Genomic DNA, 20886 nt, shown 5'->3' on the forward strand with positions numbered 1-20886 from the left:
ATACAGTATTTTTTAAGCACAGTGTTAGAAGCACACCATTTAGGAAAGATGAAAAAGAATTGAAATCAAATAATGTGTATCAAATAACATCAGCATCACCTTCATTTCTCTTTTCTTTCTGAGTTTTCCATGATGGGAAAGTAAAGAAATGTCCCACAAGACCAAAATTGATACCAGATTGCTAGTTTGCTTGCTATGTCAACCTCTGCTCACTGTAAGCCCCAATGTGGTATACAGCCTACAGAGTGCAAGTCAGCCCAGACATCAGCACTTTCTTTCTGCAAGCACAACGGACTTTTCTTTTTTTAATGAGATGAAAGCATGGGATCTCCTCTACTCTTAATTTCAACTGAATATGATAGTGTCTGACAAATGCATGGTGATAACTTCTGAAACATTCTTAAAGGGCCAGTATGGTTTTCTAACAATATGCAAATCTTTATTTTCTCTACTGTTCATGTCTTTGTTCCTTGATGGTTATGAGTCTATTGAGCAGAAATGGTTAAAACTTGTCTCATAAAATTCTAATAGGTTTGTGGGTGAATAGCACATGCTAACTAATTGTACAGAAACACAAAGAGGAAGTTACTTTTCTTTCTGGCAATTCTACTGCACTTCAGAAATAAAGGGTGTTAGAATGTGTATTTCAACATTTCACTATACCCCACCTTTTTGGTTTTTAAAATACCCAAGATTTTAGGTCTGGTGGCATGCACAATGTGCTATATAAGCACGTGTCTCTTTTAAATATCAGCTTCCTTTCAAAAGCACCAGTGGCAAAGTATTTTTGTAGTTTAAATTTTCTGGCTGGACTATGAAAGAAAATAGTTGCTAAACAACTTAGAGTAAAACATTAAAGGATAATGTAGCATTTAAAGCATCGTTTCATTGAGTCTGGCTTCATATAACTCAGACCTTGGTTAATATAAAGTTACTACACCAGGATGGAAAAATTAATGAAATTTCAGTTTTGAAATTGAGCACCACGCATTTCTAATCACAGAATGGAAAGCTGGGATTTTTCCTTTAGGATGCTATCTCTAGCTCTCAGTCTATTGAAGCTATTTCTGTGTGGTTTTTTTTTTTCTCCTTTGTGCCTACGTCACCGATTTAAGGTATTTATTTATTTAATTTTAAAAAGAAAGAAAAGGTTCTGTGAAGACCCTCTTAACGAAGAAGTAGGACTAGAGAAAGATTAACGTGGGACTGGAAAAGGGTAGCTCCAAGGGGCCAGTGTGCTTGCACCGGAGGGTAAGAAAGAAGAGATTATCTAAGCACTTCCTTAGAATCTTTTTCTGCCTAAGAAATTTGGGAGAATGCGAAAAAGCAGCAGCCCAGCATTCTTGAAGGGGCGTGGCTTCTCTCAAGGGGCTATCCAATCGAATTCCTTCAGAGGGAGCTATCCTGAGAAGATTGATGAGCGTTGCTAGGAAACAGGAGCGTCTCCCTCCCTGCTGACCCAGAGATTGTGCTGCACAAGCCTCCCCAGGGGTTCGCAATGTGCAGTTGAACCGCGTGTGGGGCAAAGCTGCGTATCGGCCTCCGGGGTTCACTCGCTCACACTGCTCCCTCTTTCGACGTCTCCTCCAAGTGTGGTCAGCCTTTTGATCGCAGGGACCACAGGAGAGTTCTTACTAGGAATGACTGTCGGTCCCTGCCCACCCGCGTGCCTGAGCCCTAGCAGAGCTTCAAAGTTGGAGCCACCTCCCACTCTACCTCCCCACGCCCCTTCACGCCACTGCTCCGAAATTCACCGACCTTTGCATGCATTGCCTAAGGGCTGCAAACCTTAGGGCAGAGAAGCTCGCAACCCCGCCAGGCTTTCCGTATTGTAACCTTCGGGTTTAGGTACAGTAGCTCACTGAAGACTCTGCAGATACACCCCTATAAACAGAGGGAAGAAGGGGGAAGGGAACGGAGGAGAGAGGAAAGGAGAAAGAGAATGAGGAGGAGAGGATGTCAGAAGGTCCGTGCCTCTCCGCCTGAGTACCAATTAGATGCGACTGTTTCAGCCTGGCCAAGGTGAAGGAAAGTTGCTTCTGAGCCCAGGAAGTGGGTTTGGCTGCAAAGAGGAGGAGGGCGACTGGGCTCTAAAGCTCCCCTCCCTTCTGCTGAAGACCACTGGGTCCCCTTCTTCCCAACCTCCTCTTGCTCTTCTCCTCTAGCCCTCCCTTTTCCCACTCCTCCTTGACTCGGAGGCCTGGATGCTGGGCCACCGGGCAGTGGTCCAGCGCGCAGCCGGGCGGGGGCGGGGGCAGGGGGCACTGTGACAGGAAGCTTCGCGCACAAGTTGGCCATTTCAGGGGCAAAATAACTTCTCCCTTGGATTTAGAAAGGACAAAGGCAGCAAGCTCCCTCTTTTGTGTCGGATGAAGAGGACCAACCATGAGCCAGAGCCTGGGTGCAGGCTCACCGCTGCCGCTACCACCGCGGTCAGCTTCAGTTCCTGCCAGGAGTTGACGGTGCGAGGTAAGCAGCCCAGAAGGGGACCTGCCCCTCTGGAGGGTGCCCAGCGAAGGCGCAGGAGCTCGGGAGTCGCGTGGGGCCGGCAAAGCGAGGAAAGTTGAGGTAGAGCACGGACCAGTCCCTACATAATCTGCCGGGGGTGGAAAACGTGGGTCACAGGAGCAATGTGGGTGTGCGTGAAAGAGTGAGTTTGTGTGTGCGCGCGCTACTGTCCCTTCAGGAAGGGGCCAATTTCAGAGCATAGATCTGCAGCCAGGGAGCGAAAGGTAGAGGGACTAATTAGAGAGACAGGTCTCGTTCGCCAACCGCCTCCATCCAGCTTTGCGCTTGGGGGTTTTATAAGGCTTTGTGCACAGGAACCCTGCGATGTGTGGCTCACACACTGGTAGCTCCAAGTGGGTGTGGAGGTTGCCAGGCGAGGTGGGTAGTGGTCAGTAGGACCCCCCGGTGCTGCCAGGATAAGCTCAGCAGCCAGGGGCAGACAGAGGTTCACCCACCAGCAAGCGTGCTTGGAAATCATCCCTAACCCGCTGCCCTTTGCTCTTTTTGACTTGAGCCAAAAAAGAAATTCAAGAACCAGACTCAAAGCATATCTACCCATTGATCCTGTTCTATTTTCTTATCTGGCAGTGAGATAACTCGGAGAGGGCGGGAGATCCGTGGTCCAAAAATAGACTAGGTAATATATCCAATAAGCTGATTCTTTCGGAATTTCACTTGGATTTCCTTCAAGTTCCTCTGTGAGGTAACAAATGTCTAAGGGTCTCTTAAAGGTGTAATGCATTCAGAGAGCTGGTTTAAGGGAGTGAACACATGCTTTCAAAATATCTTAAGAGTGCTGCCAATTCTGAAGGCAAAACTCCACCTTTCTCAAAATGTATGGTCACTGATTCCACTTAATTTACTTATAGAATAGTTGTACTCGTGTTTGAACAGTAATAGGTGTGTTATAGATACACCGGATGTGTAAATGACCGATGTAATCACACAGTAGTACAAAGCAAGTTAAGATTTCTTAGAGAGTTTTAATGTTAAGCACCTCAGCAGTTGGTTGCTTAAATTTCTTTGTGTTCCTGGTCCCTGGGAGTGCTTGTTTAGCAACTTGGGGGGCGGGGAGGGAGGTAGCATCCCTTTGGAAATATCCATTTACCTGTCTTCGTATCTAAATTGGCTTTGGCTTATCTGATCACAGTTTGAGGTTACCACTTGAACTCTGTTGTGTACATATATATATTGAGTATCAGCATTAATCAAAATATCGAGATTCCCATTCCCCAGATTCCTGTGGATAACATCTTACCAAAGATTAGCTGTTAGTATCCTGTACTATTATTTGCCCTCCACCCCCCAAAATCAGCCCAATATAATTTGACAATCTGAAAGTCAAAGTGCAACAAACCTTAATAAATTAATTTTCACTTTGTAATAGCAATGGCTTGCCGTTATAAGGATTTCTCACACCTGTAGGTTTAAGCTGTCCACACCTTTGGGTTCTGGTTCCCCACACGGGTATTTTGAATGGACGTGCCTTGGATTCTCTTGATTTACATGCTAAATGATACTTTTGGTGCTCATGATTAAAAAAAAAAAGAAAAAAGAAAGCACAAGAAGTTTTGAAACGTATTCTAGCATACATGAAACAAAGAAAACTATATTTGCATTCATGGGACTAAAACAATATAAGAAGAACACTTTGTATTATTAAATCCAACCCCACTCACACTTCAAAATACTGAAAACATCTACTTCTGTGCACTATATCTTTTCCATAAAATGTGAAACTTAATACATTAAAAAAAAATCTCAGTGCACAAAGGAAAGATCTACGTCTCTATTTAAAGTGCACAGTGTTTCTCAGCTATATGTCATCAGTAGATAAAGAAAGTATGTTTGCATGATGGCTGTATTTTCAAAGTGACAGTATACATATGGGGAGAAGTATGAATCTTATTACTTATTTCAAGATTGCCTAACATCAGTAGCACTTCTGTTATTTTATGTCATTGAAATTAAACTTGGTAAGTTGAACAAATGCAAAGATAGCACGAACATGGTCTTTTTTATACGTTATCATTAATATCTCTGTTGAATGAAAGATCCAGTCCATCCAAAGGTCATCTGTTTCTCTTCTCTACCTCATGACAGGTGATCAATCAGAAACACAGTCTTGGATTATCCAATTTTGCAAAATTCATAGCAATAATAACTTACAACTTTCTCAGGAATACTCTCATCTTCTTTGAGCTCAAAAGTCATTTTCAAATTAATGATCCCTATTTCTTGTCCATTCTTGTAAGCATAAGTCACAAAATGAGCCATGATTCTTTGTGGGTTTTGCTAGTACCTATCAAGGTGTGTCCTATCAGCTTGAGACTGAAGTGTTTCGATTTGTTTTCTGTATTCAACGTTATCTCAAGAACCCACTCAAAAAAGGGAAAAAAATCATCTCCTTTGATAAAAAGAGGAGGAAACTTCTACAGAATGGATTAGGCCAGAGCTGCAGGGCAACTCGTCTTCTCCAGAGCCAATTCCTAAAGAGAGCCGCTGTTCACACACAGTTGTCTCTCTCTGCTGTTTTATGCTGAGTTGATTGCCCATTCTTTTGAGACTGTGCTAAATGTATCTAATTCTACATTAGACAAATTTGCTGAAATTGCTTTCAAGAAGCAGAGTAAAATGAGAGAAGATTATTTACCCAGCCTAAGCACAGAAAATGAGTACAATCATAGTAGCGGAGACCACACAAACCATTAGTCATCCTCCTCCTGCCATCTCTGGTGTTGCCTGGGTCCTTGCACCATTACTGTATCTTGGAGTGCTTTAGTACAGTGTATTTTTTGACAGGTCATGTGATAACTTCTTCCAGAGCTTTTGAAACACTATTTCGTAGTGCAATGCTTCTCTCTATTAAGAAGTTTGGATATTCAGCTTGATCCTTTCATGACTCTAATTTATCTTATTGCTAACTCCTTATCATTTATTCCTCTGGGCTAGTCCATTCTCTTGTACAATTTAAGATCATCATCCAACATTTATACAGGACATGTAAAATACAAGATAACATAAGAAAACACTTGGGTGCCAATTCCGTAGCCACATCTCGTCTCGATATTATACATGTTTTAGGACACTTATGTGTTTGTGTGTGACTATATGGCCTAATAATTTGTCTGGTTAATATAAGATGGGACATTGTCTTCCCTGACACTAGTGGCCTATGTAAATACCCAGATGATCCTTTCTATGTAATGTTCTGGGTGGTTGAACATTTGTGAGATATTTTCATTGCAAATTTGTTGTCAATAGAGCCCTGTCACCACCCACACTACAAGGGAGTCTTGTGACATGCTGGTCTGATGCTCCAGTGAACCCCAGAAGCTGTTGTCATGTAAATCCCACTGCTGAAATGAGAGTGATTCCCTTAATTAATAGAATGTGCTAAGAATGTTAAAGTGTAAGGAAGTTAGCTGTGTGTGAACTACAGAGCTGTAGTTCTGTGAGAATTTTCAGGGGCCACTTCACACCAACTAAAAAACCTGGAATTAAGAGCATGTTGTTCAGTGTTCTGTATCATGAAAAGTAAGCTCCCATCATGCAGATACCAACATAAAATATATTTAGGCTTATATGGAAGAGACATATGTGAAGGTTACTTTAAAAATAAAAAACCCTGAAATAACCACAAGGGGGAAAAACAGGATTTTATTCTGCTCACTTAAAATCTGGCTGCAAGACATCCATGTGTAGGCTTCTTTAAGATTCTTTAGCAAATATCTTGGTAACCTCGATCTCCCACTCAATTGTTTCTCCCTGTGCTAGGCACTGAAATGCAGGCTTTTACTAACAGTTGAGGAGCAAATGACAAGGAACTACCTTCCAAGGTACACTTGGCAAATCTAGAAGCTATCAAAAGCCATAAGATGCTTGGCTGTCTTTATATCTTGTTGGGCATTAGACTATACACAGAAACATCTGTGCAGACTTAGGAAACTTAGGGGAGACAGACCAATACAAAACTAGCTCTATTTTTATGGGAATTGAGTTGGGCTGCATAGAGCAAACAAATGTTAAGTCAGTCTTCTCCCGTCTGAAATCCTAAAGTGTTTTTATAGTGCCATTCATCACACAGTGCTGAGTACCCTCAGAATGATTTTCCTTAGAAACAAAGGGAAAATCGATTTTCTCAGTACAGGAAAAGTAGGCCATTAATATATTTGCGATTTCACCGTGGAACCAGAGAGGCACTCTAAGAAGTGATGCTCTACATAGATTCTATCTTCCTATCAAATCAGCAGTCCTGCTACCGAACTGGAAAAGTACACACTGCACTTTAAAAAGACAGACAGATCCACTTAGAAAATGTTCATATATCATCTATACAAAGTCTACAGCCAGATGTCATGTTTCAGAACAAAGCCACCTATGTAGATGATGGTTGCACAGAAAGCATAAGAGCTCCTCAGGTTTAGCTTCCTGTCAGAATGTACTTTTATTATCATTGCTCTTTCTACCAAAAGTCACTTCTACCAAAAGTACCATAGACATTCACCAAACACATAGCAATTTTCAAAATCTAGATGAATGGTTTTCAAAAACTTACAGCCAATACATACAACGTAGGAATTCTAAGAGCATTACAATCGCTAGACCAGTGATGAGTTTTACAGTGTGTGGAGTCATTCTCACTGAACTCTTTTCAGTAAAAGAATACAACCAGAAAAGTCAGCTCTTAGCAAAACAACCCATGGGAAGGTATTTACTAGCGCTTCTTATGAACAAAATAAGATTTGGGGTATATAGTGAGGACACAAAGTGACAAAATACATAGAAAAACATTGCAAGCATATGTAAACTTGATACGGCTCAAAAATTTAAATTTGAAATTCTTCATTAGAACAGAATATGGAGCTAAGAGAAATTTTTTTAGTCCATAAAATCACTTTCCATTTAAGCACAAAGAACCAAGTTCCCAGTACTTACTTAGCAACCAGACATGACAGCATGAGCGTATAATCCCAAGCTGAGAAGGTAGAGCTGGGAGGATCCTGTACACTTTCTGACCAGGCAGTGTTGGCAAATAAGTATTCAGTGATAATCTGCTCAAAAAAAAAGCCTGAAAAATTTTAAGGAAGGCCAGACAGAGATGTCATGCCTTTGCACATGAATGAGTATGTGTACACACACACACACACACACACACACACACACACAAACACACATACAAAGAAATTTACACCAGTACATACATGTGCACACATACTAACAAACCCACATGGATGCAAGCACACAGAACAAAATAAAATAAAAGGAGCTATTGAAAGGAATATCAGCCAAATTAAAAACTGGACTCCTTTATTTAATATGTTCATTTGGATATAAGACAAGCAAATGCACAGACATTCTCTGTCTCTGTCTGTCTCTGTCTCTGTCTCTCTGTCTCTCTTTATATATCTCTATCTTTCTCTCTCACCACACACACACACACAAAGCATACACACACACACACACAAGCACACACACACACACATACAAGCACACATACACACACACACACACATGCTCTATAGAAATACTGTGCTAGATTCTGTAGAAAGACAAAACTACTGATATGTCCTAATAGTAGATCATTACTGACCAGTTATCCTGTGGCAATAATTCTACTATAACATGTTACAAGAATTCAGTGAGTCAAGGACACACCTGTGAGCCTTTTTAACAGAAGAAATGGTGATCCAATCACTTGCTCCAGAGCAGGTACCAAACAAAAATAAAAACTTGATTTTAACTCTCTGAAGAATTGGATTGGAATTTTGATGGGGTTTGAATCTGTAGATCACTTTTGGTAAAATGGCCATTTTTACTATGTTAATATATATATGTATATATATATGTATATATATATATATATATATATTAATGCTGCCAATCCATGAGCATGGGAGATCTTCCCATCTTCTGAGATCTTCTTCAATTTCTTTCTTCAGAGGCTTGAAATTCTTACCATGCTATCTTTCACTTGCTTGGTTAAAGTCCCACCAAGGTCTTTTATATTATTTGGGACTATTATGAAGGGTGTCATTTCCCTAACTTCTTTCTCAGCTTGTTTCTCTTTTGTATAGAGGGAGGCTACTGATTTATTTGAGTTAATTTTATACCCAGCCACTTTGTTGAAGTTGTTTATCAGGCTTAGTAGTTCTCTGGTGGAACTTTTGGGATCACTTAAATATACAATCATATCATCTGCAAATAGTGATATTTTGACTTCTTCCTTTCCAATCTGTATCCCTTTGATTTCCTTTTGTTGTCTGATTGCTCTGGCTAGGACTTTGAGAACTATATTGAATAAGTAGGGAGAGAGTGGGCAGCCTTGTCTAGTCCCTGATTTTAGTGGGATTGCTTCAAGTTTCTCTCCATTTAGTTTAATATTAGCTACTGGTTTGCTGTATATGTCTTTTACTATGTTTAGGTATGGGCCTTGAATTCCTATTCTTTCCAGGACTTTTATCATGAAGGGGTGTTGAATTTTGTCAAATGCTTTCTCAGCATCTAGTGAAATGATCATGTGGTTTTTATCTTTCAGTTTGTTTATATAGTGGATTACATTGACGGTTTTCTGTATATTAAACCATCCCTGCATCCCTGGAATGAAGCCTACTTGATCATGATGGATGATTGTTTTGATGTGCTCTTGGATTCGGTTTGCAAGAATTTTATTGAGTATTTTTGCATTGATATTCATAAGGGAAATTGGTCTGAAGTTCTCTTTCTTTGTTGGGTCTTTGTGTGGTTTAGATATAAGAGTAATTGTGGCTTCGTAGAAGGAATTCGGTAGTGCTCCATCTGTTTCAATTTTGTGGAATAGTTTGGATAGTATTGGTATGAGGTGTTCTATGAAGGTCTGATAGAATTCTGCACTGAACCGATCTGGACCTGGGCTCCTTTTGGTTGGGAGGCTTTTAATGACTGCTTCTATTTCTTTCAGAGTTATGGGGTTGTTTAAATGGTTTCTTTAGTCATAAGGGAAATGCAAATCAAAACAACCCTGAAATTCCACCTCACACCAGTCGGAATGGCTAAGATCAAAAACTCCATCAAAAACTCCAGCGACAGCAGATGCTGGTGAGGATTTGGAGAAAGAGGAGCACTCCTCCATTGTTGGTGGGATTGCAGACTGGTACAAACATTCTGAAAATCAGTCTGGAGGTTCCTCAGAAAATTTGACATTGAACTACCTGTGGACCTAGCTATATCTCTCTTGGGCATATACCCAAAAGATGCCCCAACATATAACAAAGACACATGCTCCACTATGTTCATAGCAGTCTTATTTATAATAGCCAGAAGCTGGAAAGAACCCAGATGCCCTTCAACAGAGGAATGGATACAGAAAATGTGGTACATCTACACAATGGAATATTACTCAGCTATCAAAAACAATGACTTTATGAAATTCATAGGCAAATGGAGGGAACTGGAAAATATCATCCTGAGTGAGGTAACCCAATCACAGAAAAACACACATGGTATGCACTCATTGATAAGTGGCTATTAGCCCAAATGCTCGAATTACCCTAGATGCCTAGAACACATGAAATTCAAGACAGATGATCAAAATGCGAATGCTTCACTCCTTCTTTAAAAGGAGAACAAGAATACCCTTGGGAGGGAATAGGGAGGCAAAGATTAAAACAGAGGCAGAAGGAACACCCATTCAGAGCCTGCCCCACATGTGGCCCATACATATACAGCCACCAAACTAGGTAAGATGGATGAAGCAAAGAAGTGCAGGCTGACAGGAACGGGATGTAGCTCTCTCCTGAGAGACACAGCCAGAATACAGCAAATACATAGGCAAATGCCAGCAACAAATCACTTAACTGAGAACGGGACCCCCGTTGAAGGAATCAGAGAAAGGACTGGAAGAGCTTGAAGGGGCTCGAGACCCCATATGAGCAACAATGCCAACCAACCAGAGCTTCAAGGGACTAAGCCACTACCCAAAGACTATACGTGGACTGACCCTGGGCTCCAACTGCTTAGGTAGCAATGAATAGCCTAGTAAGGGCACTAGTGGAAGGGGAAGCCCTTGGTCCTGCCAAGACTGAAGCCCCAGGGAAGGGGATTGTTGGGGGGAGGGTGGTAATAGGGGGAGGATGGGGAGGGGAACACCCATATAGAAGGGGAGAGGGAAGGGTTAGGGGGATTTTGACCTGGAAACTGGGAAAGGGAATAACAATCGAAATGTAAATAAGAAATACCCAATTTTATAAAAATGAAGAAAAAAAAGAAAAAAGAAAAAAACGTTTAAAAAATATTTCCTGGACATTTGAAAAAAAAAAACTTGTTTCTAACCCCAATGTAAACTTTGTCAATTATAACATAAAATATATTGTCACCCAGTTTAATGTTTCTTTGCCATGTTTTCTTTCACTCAACAAATTTTTGAGATTCAAATGAAGGGGAGTGTTTCCTAAAGGCAGAAAACAAAGACCAATGAGTGGGACCCAGAAAAGGTCCTACAGGACAAGACATCATCTACTCCAAACAAAACTCTTCCTAAAAACAAGTAAATATAGTGAAATAAGTAATCTGAAACATTATTTATAATTAAATATGTCTAAAGAAAATCAGAGAAGTAAAACTATGTAGAAAGATGATAGATTTGGTAACAACCTGCGGAATAAATACTGGCTCTGAAAATGTTAAAGAAATAAATTCCCTGCAGCTGATCTCAAGAAGTATCACAATCTCTCAAAAAGTAAATACAATCAGAAGAATTCAGTCTCTGAAGAAACAGCCTTTTTGCTTGGTAAGGCTAAAATGTCCCTGTGTCTCTTCTCTTCCAACCTCATTATTCCCCCCTAAGTAAACAACCTGGAAAAGGTGTTCTGTAGAATACTAAAACTTTGAAATGCCTCCGTCCAGCTGGAATAATAACTTCATCTTTCTGTAGTCTCAGTAATTTTATGCACTGGGGCATTTGTCTGTAAATGTATCCAGCAGACTGCAACTAAAAAAGCACAGAGATTCTCAGTTTATAACCCACTAAGAGTAAGAGAAATACTGTGGCCTGCTCAGTCTGTAAGACCACCATCTAGGAGCTCCTATCTCATCGCCTTTGACCTGGCTGCTTTCTCACAAACAAGTTGTCTTACTTGCATAAACTTATACCCTGCTGTCACAGGGCTGAAGACCTGAAGTATGAGTCTTCTTCAGAGGCCTTCCTCTGAATGTGAATCGTGTTACAATATTTTTGTAGGCTTGAAAGAAAAGAATGGAAACCCCAGATCGGTCCCTCCATCTGGCAGAAGCCATTTCCTTCAATTGTTAATAATACATAGCAGATAGATCATTAGCAATATTTCCTATTTTACTTAGCAGTTTCAATACACCATGTGTTAGTGACTACAACATAGAAGAAACTGCTTTCAAAAAATATGCCAAAATTCATGCCAGTTTGAGAGATGGCAGTACAGGGTCAGAAACAGTTGGAATTTGTGTCTGCCTCAAGGAGAAAATGAGATCTGAGGAATATAATTAACTGTTTCTATTTTCAAACATTTTATTTTTTTTCCCTCTGAAAAAGCAGAAACCCTCCATTTGCTGATTCCTTAGTCCAGATGATTTCTGTCTAGCTAAGTAAGAGTGATGGACACCACACCTCACTTCAACACTGATAAGAAGCCACAATGGGAGACAGACACATTTACCTAATGACCAAGGCCTGTCCTTTGGAGAAATATTTAAAGCCCTACTTTTGTAAACTATCTCTTCTGACATCTGCCTTGGTTCATGAAACCGTTCAAAATTGAAGCAAAAAAAGTCTCATTCGAAAAATACAAACACATACATCTCTAAAGCTAGTGAGTGTACATCGTCTCCAAAGGAACCACAGGGATTGTTTTTCAGAACACTGCCTTCACCCTGTTCGCTAGGAGTGTCTGAGCGCTACGGCATTTGTCTTCATTGCCGTTCTGCAGAAAGTAAGGCCTTCTGTGGATCTGGCTTCATAAATGCTCAGAATTGGCTAATTTAGGATGAGGTAGACCTTCCCTTGAACAAATGAAGCTTTCGGAGAAGAAGACTGAGTGATATACAGCACTCTCCCTCCCCACGTTTCTTCTAAGATCCTAACTTATAACTTCGCTGTGTGGTGTGGAAAAGAAACCGGTGGCACCTGGGCTGGAAGAAGTTGGAATGTTTAAGGAGGAGGAGAGAGAATGCCAGCCTCAGCTTCTGTCTGTTACATTGAAAATTGCCTCTGCCACATACAACACTTAGCCAAAAAAATAGCCCCACAAAAGCCAACATCCGAATCTCTTCACAATGAAGACAATGGGGCAGACACATCCCAGACTAATGAGGAAAACTACAGGTGGAACTTAGGGTAAAGAATCTACATATTGACTAAGCTTCAGATTATTCATGAGAAAAATGCAAGTTTGGGAACCATTCCTCAATTACACTGTACAGGAGACTATAACAAAATACTATAGTGGCAAACAATTCTGGACAGTAAGGTATCCAAGGCCAAGGTACCAGCAAACTTAGTGTATAACTTCTCAATTGAAGGCATTTTGCTGCATCCACCCATGTGTCAGTGGAAGAGAGAACTCCATTGCCTGTACTTATTACGACACTCGTTCTGTCAACAAGAACCCTGGTATAAGTACAGACTCCATCTAAGTCTATCTCCCAAGGACTTCATCTGTAGATACTAACAAATCGAGGGTTAAGTTTTTAGCATATGAATTTTGGAAATACTCAAGTAATCAGTACAAATCGATTTAGCATGGAATCATGGTCCTACAGAGAACATTCTGTGAACTGCTTGTACCAAATTATTTACCACATCCTTGTAGTATAATTGGATTAACCAGTTGTCTGAACTCTATGAGGTGAATATTTATTAATTAACCTCAACTAATAAAGCAGTTTCTATGAGTTATAGGAGCAGGCTGACTTTCTAGAAATCTAATTTCATTGCAAAGGCATTTATTCTGTCACCTGTACTAAATTCCTATAAAAAATAAATAAGCACTTACAAAGTATGAATGTTTACAACCTTCAGATTAGAAAACCTCTCCCTCTGTTTGCTCTGCAAATTTTACTATAATATTGCTATTTTGTAAAGCTACTGACACTTTAAATTTATTAGTTAGCAAAACTATCATTTGTGTTTTTTTTTTGAAGATAAGAAACCGCATTTGTTGATATCCTTTTTTTACACTGAAGTTGTTTTGATGGCTGTATTTTTTTTTGTTTGTTTCTTTTTTTTCGGAGCTGGAGACCGAACCCAGGGCCTTGCGCTTCCTAGGCAAGCGCTCTGCCACTGAGCCAAATCCCCAACCCCTTGATGGCTGTATTTTTATAACCTAAAGGGCATAGGAAAGAATTGTTCTGTCCCAATTCTCCATTCCCCTCCAGATCTGCAGGGCAACAGGAGTGAGAACTCCATTTGGCAACTTATATTTTCCACGCAGCTTCCACTGTGTTCAAGTGAATGGTTGCTTAGCTGAGGTTGGCAGACCTCACAAAGATAGCTTCCTAAGCAGCGCTCAGAACCACATGGGAAAAACACTGAGGAGAGAATGGTGGATGGGCAGTAGAGGGTGCAGGGGCCTCAGACTGAGTCACCAGGTTCTTCTCCCAGGGAGCCTTCTCAAACTTTGCCTTCGCTCAAATTCATAAAGGAGCAAGAGCAAAGCCCAGACCCCCATGCTTTCAGACATTTTTTAAGTCCAAGAATCTCAGACATCACAGTGTTTACCTGTTAAAAGTCAAACTGCAGCTCCTGCAGAGCCTGCCTTTCTGTTGGTTACAGAGCCACTTGGTAATTCTACAGGAGTTTCCCTATACATCAGGCTATATGTATCCAAAGCCAAAAGCTATCACCGCCCCAAACCATTTCTTTTCCTCATAGTTCCAGATTCCAACAAGGCCACACCTCCCTGTGAGCCTATGGGGGCCATTTTCATTCAGACCAACTCACTTAGTGATACAGAATTCTTGCCTCGCCTGTGTGAGGCCTCAGGTTCAATCCTCTGAAGCACAATCCCGTAGGAGAATCTTGATACATAGCAGGCTGTCCCATTCAATCCCTAGATTTTCAAAGAACTAGATGGAAACTCATCATTTAAAAATAACTTTCTAGTCATCTTCCTCAATTCCAACATCTGCTTTCTCCATTCACCCAAGATATCACTTGTACATCACTGTAGTCATTTTAAATGTTTTCTTCCTTTCTATAAACCTATAGTTAAATCTAATTTCACAATCATCTAAGTCTATGATGTTTTCATCTGTGTTATCAAAGTTTTGTCTAAAACATCTATGCAGACTTATGCCTGAATAGTAACTTATGTTTTGGCAGGCATAGAATATAGGTAGAATAATAAGCAAGTTTATCTTTATTTTACTCCTCATTTAAGATTTATTCAGTAAAATATGCTTGTGCAATAAGATAATGAGAAACCGTAGTTACTAAACAATCTTTATTTAAAAGAAAATAGTACACTTGAACCAATATGATGATTGAAACTTTGAACACTCCAGGTATATTTTCTTCACGACAGCAGAAGCTGTCATGTTTTGCATTAACATCTGGAAAAGAAAGCTTGTGTGTTCCCAGGGGTTCTGATCAATGTTTCTTTGTTGCTGTTACTGACTCTGATTCTGACTTCTGCAAAGTTGAAATGGAAGGTAGTATGGGGAGAAGTTCTTACCTGGCAGTTTTCACAAATCCTGTGACCCTAGAAGTTTAAGATCAAGTCTCAGGGTATGTGTGATCACACATGCGTGATGCAAACTCCTTCCCGCTGCTGCAGGTTCAGTCCCTGGGTCTCCTGGTCTCTGTATCTGAGTCTCCCAGTACCTTTCTCTTTTGCCTGAGCAGAGCACCTCAGTTTTTTCTCCTTCAGCGGTCCGGGTCACATGGTTCCCTCTCTTGGTGCCCTATTATTAATACATAACTTGTGGACTGAGTTCCTTTCAATTGTGTTCAGTCTACAGGAAATACATACTGAGTATCAGGAAAACTCTTTTGTTTTTTCATTTGCCTGGAGCTCTTTTTTTTTCTTCCATCTTTATTAAATTGAGTATTTCTAATTTACATTTCGATTGTTATTCCCTTTCCCGGTTTCCGGGCCAACATCCCCCTAACCCCTCCCCTTCCCCATCTCTACCGGTGTTCCCCTCCCCATCCTCCCCCCATTACCGCCCTCCCCCCAACAATCCCGTTCACTGGGGGGTTCAGTCTTGGCAGGACCCAGGGCTTCCCCTTCCACTGGTGCTCTTACTAGGATATTCATTGCTACCTATGAGGTCAGAGCCCAGGGTCAGTCCATGTATAGTCTTTAGGTAGTGGCTTAGTCCCTGGAAGCTCTGGTTGCTTGGCATTGTTGTACATATGGGGTCTCGAGCCCCTTCAAGCTCTTCCAGTTCTTTCTCTGATTCCTTCAATGGGGGTCCTGTTCTCAGTTCAGTGGTTTGCTGCTGACATTCGCCTCTGTATTTGCAGTATTCTGGCTGTGTCTCTCAGGAGAGATCTCTTAAGCTTGAGAACCTAGTCCAGGTAGCAATGTCTCTATTCCAGATGATCCTCTGCCACCACAGCTATGTAGCTGCTGCTTCTTATCTCCTCTGCCTTGCCCAGACTGGAAACAGCACTAGTCACTGTTCCAGTGTCTGTGTTCTTTCATCCTCAGACGTATTTCCTAATGCTACCCTCTTTAGTACACAATGTTACAGTACATTTACCTCCTTAGATATTTACCGTTTTCTACTTTGCTTGTTGGCCATAAGTGTTTAGTTTTACAAAAACGCACCATTATAATTCTTAGTATTAACACATGCGTAACATACAGATCACGGGGTTCACTGTGATAGCCTCGCATTTCCATTCATTATGTAATGAGGGTATGCATCCATTTTCCTTCTTCACAGGAATCCCCACCCTCTACTCTGCCCTAAAAGTGCTTTTTAATTTCTTTAAGAAAACAATAAATGTGGGCTAGATAGATGAGCTGCTGGCTAAGATCACTTGTTGCTTTTACAGAGGACCAGAATTTGGTTTCCAGCACCCACATGGTGGCTTATGATCGTCCACATAACTCTGGTTCCAGGTGACCTTTGCCCTCTTCTGTCCTCTCAGAGGTCAAAAGTGACTAGGCACACATATACATAAAAGCAAGAAGACACTCCATACATATAAAATTTACAAAAAAATCTTTAAAAATGTAATACAAAATTACAAGTGTTTACAAGTTCTATAGACATCTTACATGGAGATTCCTCTGTCAAGGCTTATACAAAACAGAAACTTCAGATGGATTTATCTTCCTGATCAGAATGGTCTACGAGAAGGCAGGTCTATCTTATATCCTTTCTATAAGTAAATCCATAATAACAAATGGAACATGCAGCAGTATTTAATAAGTATTTCATGAGTGAATAAATTCTATTTTTAATTTTTAAATTTAATCAGTATGCACATTGCATGTTAAAATATTAATGCATGCTCTGCCCTTCATACGCTGTACTTTAAAAATAAGAATTGTTACATTTTTAATTTCAATCCACAGATTATACTGTTTTCCTAAAGGCATTTTGAATCTCAAACAAAATAACTTCATATGAATATTTTAAGATGTCATGAAAGAGTGACATCAATCCACTGAAGTAAGTCTTTAAGCGTCTGCTGCTTTCAAGGCATTAGATGATATATTGAGATCAGAGAGGAGAATACATCAGTACGTCCAAAGAATATAAAATCTCACAAGAGAGGAGCAACATATGCAAATGTAACTGCAATAATAGGAAAGTATAGGCTCTAAGCTATGCGGGCATAAGGCTCGCGATACTTCTTTTCAACATCATGGAAATTTTACTTGTGTAGACCAGACCCTAAAAGCATGTTCAGATCTTAAAGAAGGAACCACTCTGAGCCTATGGAAAGGCGACCAAAGCCTGGGATTTCCTTGTATGATTTGTTCCTGCTAAGGGATAGAGCGCGTGAAAGGTCAGAGTAGACGGTAAAACTCTCACGGAAAATGGAACAGTGGGTGCGATTTCTTCTGTAGGCGGAGAGAATCCTTTAAAATCACTCGAGCATCGAAGTCTGAAAGCAAGTTATGAAGACAAATATGAGGAAATAAAGGTTTGGGAAGCAGGGAGATGAGCTGGCAGGTTATGGCAACACTCCAGGTGAGAGGTAATGATGGCCCAAACTAGGACAGTGGCAATGGGAATAGGAAGTATGAAATAAATCTTAATAGACACAGAGATGAATAGTGCCTCGTAGGTAGGAATTAGCTGTTGGGCGAGGAAACACCAGCCAAAACAATTAAGCTAATCATGTTCCTTCCCAACAAGAGAAAGGTGCATGCTGTATCAAGTCCCTTGCTTAATAAAGAAACGGGGAGGGTGTTTTTAAAAGACCATCCTTCAGGAACTATGTCAAAGAAAGCCCCGTGTGAGGTGAAGGCCAAGAGCAGCCGCGCACAAGCGTAATGTCAGCGCTTAAACTCAGACGTAGGATTGTGAAGTTGGAGCTAGCCTGAGCTACACGGGAGACCCTGTCTCACAAAGCAGGACAGACGTGACCATGTAAATCTTCTAAAACAAAAATAGAGGAATAAAAACATGTTCTGTAAAACTGTGACTTGATAAAATTTATCCAGAAACAGTCACCACTGTCTTCCTTCGGAGCCTTTACCCTTCTTGTTACAGTCAAACCAGAGCGACTTGCACCACTATCCTTCCTCTCCGTCAGCCTCCCCACAGCATTGTAACCTTCCAGGGCACTGACTCATCCCTGTCTCTCCTTCAGACTTTCTCAAGTTCAGTGCCCATTCTGACTTCCTGAGGTTAGTCCTTCCTGGCTTGTGCACTTCGACCTCCCTGTACTACTTTAAACCCATTAAAACCCCCTCGATTTTAATGGTTTATCTTAGCTCTGTAGAAGTAGCTGCTTATTCACAGCTGCATACCTGCTATGTGGAAGAAGATGTATGACATAGCAGAAGATCAATGCGTATTTATTGAATAAACATAGTAATGCTTAACTATCATTCGGGGACTCATTTTACTCATCTTTAAAATTGTACTATTGAACTTCGATATTTCTTTCTTTTTTTTTTATTAACTTGAGTATTTCTTATATACATTTCGAGTGTTATTCCCTTTCCTGGTTTCTGGGCAAACATCCCCCTCCCCCCTCCCCCCTCCCCCCTCCCCTTCCTTATGGGTGTTCCCCTCCCAACCCTCCCCCCATTGCCGCCCTCCCCCCAACAGTCTAGTTCACTGAGGGTTCAGTCTTAGCAAGACCCAGGGCTTCCCCTTCCACTGGTGCTCTTACTAGGATATTCATTGCTACCTATGAGGTCAGAGTCCAGGGTCAGTCCATGTATAGTCTTTAGGTAGTGGCTTAGTCCCTGGAAGCTCTGGTTGCTTGGCATTGTTGTTCATAAGGGGTCTCGAGCCCCTTCAAGCTCTTCCAGTTCTTTCTCTGATTCCTTCAACGGGGATCCTATTCTCAGTTCAGTGGTTTGCTGCTGGCATTCGCCTCTGTATTTGCTGTATTCTGGCTGTGTCTCTCAGGAGCGATCTACATCCGGCTCCTGTCGGCCTGCACTTCTTTGCTTCATCCATCTTGTCTAATTGGATGGCTGTATATGTATGGGCCACATGTGGGGCAGGCTCTGAATGGGTGTTGCTTCAGTCTCTGTTTTAATCTTTGCCTCTCTCTTCCCTGCCAAGGGTATTCTTGTTCCCCTTTTAAAGAAGGAATGAAGCATTCACATTTTGATCATCTGTCTTGAGTTTCATTTGTTCTAGGCATCTAGGGTAATTCAAGCATTTCAGCTAATAGCCACTTATCAATGAGGGCATACCATGTATGTCTTTCTGTGATTGGGTTACCTCACTCAGGATGATATTCTCCAGTTCCAACCATTTGCCTACAAATTTCATAAAGTCATTGTTTTTGATAGCTGAGTAATATTCCATTGTGTAGATGTACCACATTTTCTGTATCCACTCCTCTGTTGAAGGGCATCTGGGTTCTTTCCAGCTTCTGGCTATTATAAATAAGGCTGCGATGAACATAGTGGAGCACGTGTCTTTTTTATATGTTGGGGCATCTTTTGGGTATATGCCCAAGAGAGGTATAGCTGGATCCTCAGGCAGTTCAATGTCCAATTTTCTGAGGAACCTCCAGACTGATTTCCAGAATGGTTGTACCAGTCTGCAATCCCACCAACAATGGAGGAGTGTTCCTCTTTCTCCGCATCCTCGCCAGCATTTGCTGTCACCTGAGTTTTTGATCTTAGCCATTCTCACTGGTGTGAGGTGAAATCTCAGGGTTGTTTTGATTTGCATTTCCCTTATGACTAAAGATGTTGAACATTTCTTTAGGTGTTTCTCAGCCATTCGGCATTCCTCAGCTGTGAATTCTTTGTTTAGCTCTAAACCCCATTTTTTAATAGGGTTATTTGTCTCCCTGCGGTCTAACTTCTTGAGTTCTTTGTATATTTTGGATATAAGGCCTCTATCTGTTGTAGGATTGGTAAAGATCTTTTCCCAATCTGTTGGTTGCCATTTTGTCCTAACCACAGTGTCCTTTGCCTTACAGAAGCTTTGCAGTTTTATGAGATCCCATTTGTCGATTCTTGATCTTAGAGCATAAGCCATTGGTGTTTTGTTCAGGAAATTTTTTCCAGTGCCCATGTGTTCCAGATGCTTCCCTAGTTTTTTTTTTAGCCAAACAATTCCTATTCGTAAAGTTTGTCAGTAAAGAATGCTGCATCCCAAGTCTGAATCAGTAGCCATTATAAAGGAAAAAAAGGAGATTGCTAGATAAAAATATGAATTTTGATTGTGATCCAAAGATTCAGGTAACTAATAACAGTTAGAAATGCTTCTTTTTTTCCTTTTTCTTATTGGATTTTTTTTAAATTTATGTTTCAAATGTTATTCCCTTTCCCATTTTCCTGTCCATAAGCCCCAACCCTCTTCCCCTTCCCTTCTTCTATAAGGGTTTTCCCTTCTCCATCTACCCCCTTACTGTGTCCCCTGACATTCCCCTACACTGGGGATCCAACATTGGCAGGACCAAGGGCTTCTCCTTCCATTGTTGCCCAATGAGGCAATCCTCTGCAACATATGCAACTAAAGCCATGGGTCAGTCCATGTATAATGTTTGGGTGGTGGTTTAGTCCCTGGGAGCTCTAGTTGGTTGGTATGGTTGTTTTTATGGGGTTGTAAGCCCCTTCAGCTCTGTCAATTCTTTCTCTAATTCCTCCAACAGGGGTCTTGTACTCAGTTCAGTGGTTTGCTACTAGCATTTGCCTCTGTATTTGACCTGCTCTGGCTGTTATTGATTCCTCAATCTTATCTAGTTTTGGTGACTGTATATATAAG

At 40.9% G+C, this 20886-nt stretch overlaps 1 protein-coding gene across 11 annotated transcripts in view; it reads left to right on the forward strand.

Annotated features, from left to right (window-relative positions):
* Positions 1 to 1529: 1529 nt before the first annotated feature.
* Grm3 (glutamate metabotropic receptor 3) overlaps positions 1530 to 20886 on the forward strand; it is a 281504-nt gene continuing 262147 nt past the window's right edge. For 6 of the 11 annotated variants that reach the window (XM_039107014.2, XM_039107010.2, XM_039107011.2 and 3 more), the window contains exon 1: positions 1531 to 2469. The gene's annotated coding sequence lies outside the window, so the exon portion shown is untranslated. Of the gene's footprint in view, positions 2569 to 20886 lie in introns of all 11 variants that reach the window. The other 5 variants (XM_063285522.1, XM_039107009.2, XM_039107015.2 and 2 more) reach the window with 5 other exon arrangements.

Source organism: Rattus norvegicus, chromosome 4, assembly GCF_036323735.1.
Source record: "Rattus norvegicus strain BN/NHsdMcwi chromosome 4, GRCr8, whole genome shotgun sequence".
Classification (NCBI taxonomy): domain Eukaryota; kingdom Metazoa; phylum Chordata; class Mammalia; order Rodentia; family Muridae; genus Rattus; species Rattus norvegicus.